This window comes from Mustela putorius, unplaced genomic scaffold (assembly GCF_011764305.1).
Source record: "Mustela putorius furo isolate JIRA1106 unplaced genomic scaffold, ASM1176430v1.1 tig00000095_pilon_pilon_pilon, whole genome shotgun sequence".
Lineage (NCBI taxonomy): Eukaryota > Metazoa > Chordata > Mammalia > Carnivora > Mustelidae > Mustela > Mustela putorius.
In genome coordinates this window covers 15,249,285-15,256,455 of record NW_025421280.1, presented here as the reverse complement: position 1 = coordinate 15,256,455, position 7,171 = coordinate 15,249,285, and positions in this window count along the sequence as shown.

The following is a 7,171-nucleotide window of genomic DNA, read 5'->3' as shown; positions in this document are numbered from 1 at the left end:
GAATTACTCAGGCTCAAAGAATCACAACCACTCTTTTTTTTTTTTTTTTTTTTTAAGATTTTATTTATTCATTTGACAGAGAGAGATCACAGGAGAGGCTGGCAGAGAGAGAGAGAGAGAGAGAGGAGGAAGCAGGCTCCCCGCTGAGCAGAGAGCCCGATGCGGGACTCCATCCCAGGACCCTGAGATCATGACCTGAGCCGAAGGCAGCGGCTTAACCCACTGAGCCACCCAGGCGCCCCCACAACCACTCTTAATAGTTTAAATTTCACATTTTAAAAAATATTTATTTATTTGACGGAGAGAGCACAAGCAGGCAGGGAGGCAGGCAGAGAGGGAGGGGAAGCTGGCTCCCCGCTGAGCAGAGAGCCCGATGCTGGGCTCGATCCCAGAACCCGGAGACCATGACCTGAGCCATAGGCAGAGGCTCAACCCACTGAGCCATCCAGGCACCCCTTCACATATATTATTGAGTTTTTCCCCCCTCCCACCCAACTTGTCTGAAAACGTATGCCATTTCTGTATGCCGTTATATTTCCTGGAGTTGGCACACCGTGATATTCAAGTATGGTTGAGTGATCGAGGGGATGGCTGACTAAACTATATTATATCCATACAACGTAATGCTATCAGAAATTAGAATAATGTAGAATTATAAATTCTGATGAAAAGTTCTCCAAGATACAGTAAGTGGAACATGCCAAATAATGACTAAGTACTGTAAAACAGTATAATAATGTAGATTTCCTCTGGGTATTTGTGTCTGTAAATGCAGAACAAGAATTTTTAAGTAGCATCTGCAATAGGGATGGTCGTTACCTGTTTAACCTGTTTGGAGGCAGGACGAGGCCTTCCCAGGAAGTAATGGAACCTGGTTTTGGTGCAGTAATCAGAAGAACTTAATCTGTACTTTAAACATTTTACATTTAAACAGAAGAATTTAATCTGTACTTTAAAAATTTTGCTTTTATTGAAATGCAATAAAATACACCAATTTTAACTGTACAATTGTATGAATATAAACAAATGTATACAGTAGCATAGCCAACACCATAATTATGATAGCAGTCATTTCTATTACCCCCGAAAGTTCCCTTATGCTCCTTTGTACTCATCCTCTTCCCTCACCCCAGCCCTTGGCCAAACACTGATCCGTCACAACAGCTTTGCCCTTGTCAAAATCTCATATATCTCATATAAATGAAATCATACAATATGTAGTCTTTTGTGGATAGCTTTTTTCCCTCCTAGCATAATGATTTTGAGATTCATCTATGTTATGGCGTGTATCAATATTTTCTTTTTCACTACTGAGTAGTATTCCACTATGGATATACCACAGTTTCTTTTATGTATTCACCAATTCAACAATTTGTAAACTTTGGGTTGTTTAAAGTATTGAGCTTTAGAGTGCCTCAGTGGCTCAGTCATTAAGTGTCTGCCTTCAGCTCAGGTCATGATCCCAGGGTCCTGGAATTAAGCCCCACATTGGGCTCCTTGCTTGCTGGGAAGCCTGCTTCTCCCTCTCCCACTCCCCTTGCCTGTGTTCCCTCTCTCGCTGTCTCTCTCTGTCACTCTCTGTCAAATAAGTAAATACAATCTTTTTAAAAATTAAAAAAATTGGACTTATGAATAAGATTGAACATTTGAGGGGCACCTGAGTGGCTCAGTGGGTTAAAGCCTCTGCCTTCGGCTCAGGCCATGATCTCAGGGTCCTGGGATCGAGCCCCGCATCAGGCTCTCTGTTCAGCAGGGAGCCTGCTTCCCCCCGCCCCCTGCCTGCCTCTGCCTACTTATGATCTCTGTCTGTCAAATAAATAAATAAAATCTTTAAAAAAAAAAAAAAGATTGAACATTTGAGTACAAGTGTTTATATATCTGTATTAATTTATTTTTACAAGAAGTATTTATCCATGTATTATGTATATAATTTAAAAGTAATCTTTGACTTTGATAAATGAGTCAACCACTGTTTGACATACATTCTTCCATATTTTCCTCCCTGAAATACTAACATCTCTATATAAATGTTAAAGGGATTTTATATTGCTAAGCAACTCCTTTTCAATTTAATAATATACTATGGACATTTAAAAATATCAGTATTTATAGATTCAACTCATTCTTTTTTTTTTAAATATTTTATTTATTTATTTGACAGATCACAAGTAGGCAGAGAGAGAGGGAGAAGCAGGCTCCCCACTGAGCAGAGAGCCCAATGCAGGGCTCGATCCCAGGACCCTGAGATCATGACCTGAGCTGAAGGCAGAGGCTTAACCCACTGAGCCACCCAGGCACCCCAGCAACTCACTCTTTTTAAGAGCTGCATTCAAGGGGCGCATGGGTGGCTTAGTTGTTAAGGATCTGCCTTCGGCTCAGGTCCGTGACTCCAGGGTCCTGGGATCCAGCCCTGCATCAGGGTCCCTACTCAGTGAGGAGTCTGCTTCTCCCTCTTCCACTCCTCCTGCTTGTGTTCCCTCTCTCATTGTCTCTGTCAAATAAATAAATAAAACCATTGTTTTAAAAAACTGCGTTCCTTTGTAGCTACATAAAATAACTTACTTAACTGATCTATAAAATTGTAAAATATGCATATTCTTCGATCTAAAAATTCCACTTCCAGGAATTTATGGTAATGAAAATTTTTCTCAAGTTTGTTATGTTCAGGGGCACCTGGGTGGCTCAGTCGATTAAGTGTCCAACTCTTTGATTTCAGCAGGGGCCCTGATCTCAGGATGGTGAGATGGAGCCCCAAGGTGGGCTCAGCTCTCAGTGCCTTCTCTCTAAATAAATGAATAATAAATAAAATAAATAAATAAGATCTTTTTTTAAAAAAAAGTTTGTCCCATTCAAACAATGTTCATCATAGCATTGTTTGTAATGGAGAAACTGGAAACATCATTTTTTAAAAAAATATTTAAGTCACCATTTGCCTTTGCTGATCACTAATCCAGATATCCCAATTTTGCTTTTGCTACAATTTTATAAATTCACAAGGATAAGTTAAGACAGTAATTAGACCCATTGCCAGGATAAGTATTAATTGCTTTCTAACAGTTCTATCCTAGGAGGTTCTATAGTTGCTTATTTCAACTCATGCATTCTGCAGGATGGAGTTGAATAAGAAAAATATGAAAAGTTTTAAAAAGAGTAAGATATTTTGTATGTTTGAAGGCCTTCTGAGTATAGCTCCATTTGGTAGAACTATACTTAAACTGTTATTTCTCAGAATGCCCTGGGCAGTCAAAAGGAAAAACTTTACTCTGCTGGACAATAAGGTAAAGCAATTTTGTATACTACACTAGGTTTATTCTGCCCTTTTTAAAAGTCCAGATATTCCAGCAATAACAAGCAAGATGAAATTAAATGTAATTAAATGTTCAACATTTAAAGAGCACCAGGAAAATGCAAAGAGAAAGCAATATTTTTTGTACTTAGACTTTAAACTTTTTCAGCAATTTAACAGAAATGTTTATTAATTTCTGGTGTAAAGCAAAATACTATTTAATTTTGTAATAACTAAAAGTCTATACAGTTACCTGAGAGATTTGCATTTTCCTAGAATTTAACTTAAATGGAATTAAAGACTGTATCTTCCCTGAAAAGAACCTTCTTTTTTTTTTTTTTTAAGATTTTATTTATTTATTTGTCAGAGAGAGAGCAAGTGAGAGCGAGCACAGGCAGACAGAGTGGAAGGCAGAGTCAGAGGGAGAAGCAGGCTCCCTGCGGAGCAAGGAGCCTGATGTGGGACTCGATCCCAAGACACTGGGATCATGACCTGAGCCGAAGGCAGCCGCTTAACCAACTGAGCCACCCAGGCGTCCCGAAAAGAACCTTCTTTTGTACTGGAAGTACATGTAATAAGTTGCTTACCAGCTGAGTAACTTAAAATTGCATTTTGGAGGCTTGTTAGATTAAAAAAAAAAAATCCTTGTACCCTTTAAGTAGTCTTTATGTCTTTTTGAATTTTATATAGAATTCCTTAAAACAATGTTCACCTGATTATATGTCTTCCCGAGTTGATTCTAATGCCTGTTTCTATCAGCCAGATTAGAAAAACTCATAATTCATAAGATAGTAGCCAGAGTGCTCAAGAAGGTCTTGCCTCAATCATGAAGAATAGTTACTGCCAAACTGAGCATTGGTAGTTGGGATGCAAAATGATGCAGCCACTGTGGAAAACAGTATGGAGGTTCCTCAAAAGTTAAAAATAGAGCTATCCTATGATCTAGCAAGTGCACTACGAGTATTTACCCAAAGAATACAAAAATATAATTTGAAGGGCTACATGCACCCTGATGTTTATAACAGCATTATCAACAATAGCCAAATTATGGAAAGAGCCCAGCTGTCCATTGACTGATGAATGGATAAATATGTATTATCTATATACGATGGAATATTACTCAGTCATAAAAAAAGAATGAAAGCTTGCCATTTGCATTGACATGGATGGAGCTAGAGAGTATTATGCTAAGTGAAATAAGTCCATCAGAGAAAGAGAAATACCATATGACTTTGCTTGTATGTGAAATTTAAGAAATGAAACTAATGTTCATGGGGGAGAAAAAAGATAGAGGCAAACCAAGAATCAGATTCTTTTATTAACATATAATGTATTATTTGTTTCAGGGGTACAGGTCTGTCATTCTTCGGTCTTACACATTTCACAGCGCTCACTATATCATATAACCTCCCCAGTGTCCATCATCCAGCCACCCCATTGTTGTAATTGGCAAGATTTCTGGTTTTTGGTGGCTGCATGGTATTCCGTAATACACACACACACACACACACACACACACATACACCCCACATCTTCTTTATCCATTCATTCACCTGTTGATGGACATCTAGTTTCTTTCCATAGTTTGGCTATTGTGGACATCACTGCTATAAACATTGGGGTGCATGTGCCCCTTCTGGGTCATAGCGTAGCTCTATTTTCAACTTTTTGAGGAAACTCCATACTGTTTTTCAGAGTGGCTGTATCAGCTTGCATTCCCACCAACAGTGTAGGAGGGTTCCCCTTTCTCTGCACCCTTGTCAACACCTGTTGTTTCCTGACTTACTAATTTTATCCATTCTGACTGGTGTGAAGTGGTATCTCACCATGGTTTTGACTTGTATTTCCCTGATGCCAAGTGATGTGGAGTACTTTTTCAGGTCTCTGTTGGCCATTTGGATGTCTTTTTTTGCAGATATACCTGTTCATGTCTTCTTTGCATTTCTTGATTGGATTATTTGTTCTCTGGGTGTTGAGTTTGATAAGTTCTTTATAGATTTTGGATACTAGCCTTTTATCTGATAAGACATTTACAAATATCTTCTCCCATTCTGTTGGTTGGCTTTTGGTTTTGTTGACCGTCTCCTTTGCTGTGCAAAAGCTTTTGATCTTGATGAAGTCCCAGTAGCTCATTTTTGCCCTTTTGTCTTTGGCGATGAAGAAACAGATTCTTGACTATATAGAACAAACTGATGGTTACCAGAAGGGAAGTGGGTGGGGGTGGGTAAATAGGTGATGGGGATTAAGGGGGGCACTTGAGATGAGCACCAGATGATGTATGGAAGTATTAAATCACTAAATTGTATACCTGAAATGAATATTACACTGTGTGTTCACTAACTGTGATTTAAATAAACTTTAAATAAACTGAGCACTGCTTTGGACCTACCTAACAAATCATAAAAGAACTGAAAGGATCAAATCATTTCCAAGTAACTTAACTGATTTATAGAACAAAGCTCAAGATTTATAAGAATACAAAAATATCCAATACCCAACAAGGTAAAATTCTGGCATCTAATCTAAAATTACCAGGTATGCAAAGAGTCAGGACACATGACCCATAATAATGAGATAACCAGTGAAACCAACTCAGAACTGACACAATGTTATCTTAAATATAAATAGAGACATGGAAGACATAAGATACACATGCATCAAGTTTCTAGAAATAAAAATTACAATGTCTGAGATGAAAAATAGACTAGATGGAATTAAATAGCAGATTAGACTATACAGAAGACTAATGAACTTAAAGGCTTAGCATCAGAAACTATCCAGAATGAAAAACAGAGAGACAGAAGAGTAATAAAACAGGACAAAAACATGAAGAGTATCCATGAGCTGTAAGGGCATAACTACACTAAAATAATAAAACCGAGTTATAGCCAATAGTCCCACAAAGGAGATAAATAAGATAAAAAAAAATAGCCCATTAACTCATAAGTAGTCAGATTAAAAAGGAAAAGGGGAATAAAGAGGAGATTAAGACACAGAGAACAAATAGCAAGATAACAGATTCCAGGGACGCCTGGGTGGCTCAGTTGGTTGGACGACTGCCTTCGACTCAGGTCATGATCCTGGATTCCCGGGATCAAGTCCCGCATCGGGCTCCCAGCTCCATGGGGAGTCTGCTTCTCTCTCTGACCTTTTCCTTGCTCATGCTCTCTCTCACTGTCTCTCTCTCAAATAAATAAATAAAATATTTTAAAAAAATAACACTTCTAATTAACCCATGGATCCATCTAAGAACTCAAAAAGGAAATTATAAAGTATTTTGAAATGAATGAAAATAAATACAAAATCTATCACAATTTATGGGATGCTACTAAAGCAATACTTAGGGGGAAATGTAAGCACTAAAAACCTACATTAGAGAAGAGGAAAAGATCTCAGATCAATGACCTCAGCTTCCACGTTGAGAAACAAAAAACAAACAAACAAAAAAAGAACCACCACCAAAACGAAAACAAAGTAAGCAAAAGAAAGACAACAGTCGTAATCAGTGAAATGGAAAATAGAAAAAATAACCAAAATCTAATTCTTTGAGAAGATTAATAAAATTCATAAGCCTCCAATATCAGGAATGAGAAAGGTTCTCATCCCCATAGTTCCTACAGATAGTGAAACAATAATGAGAGAATATTATGAGTAATTTTATGCCCATAAGTGCAACAGCTTAAATAAAACTGGCAAATTTCTGGGGCACCTGTGTGGCTCAGTGGGTTAAGCATCTGCCTTGGTTGGGTTCAGTTTATGATCTCGGGATCCTGGGGTTGAGCCCCACTGTTACAGGCTCTCTGCTCAGCGGGGAGTCTGCCTCTCCCTATCCTTCTACCTCTCCCCACTGCTCCTGCTCCCTCTCCCTCATATACTCTCTCTCTC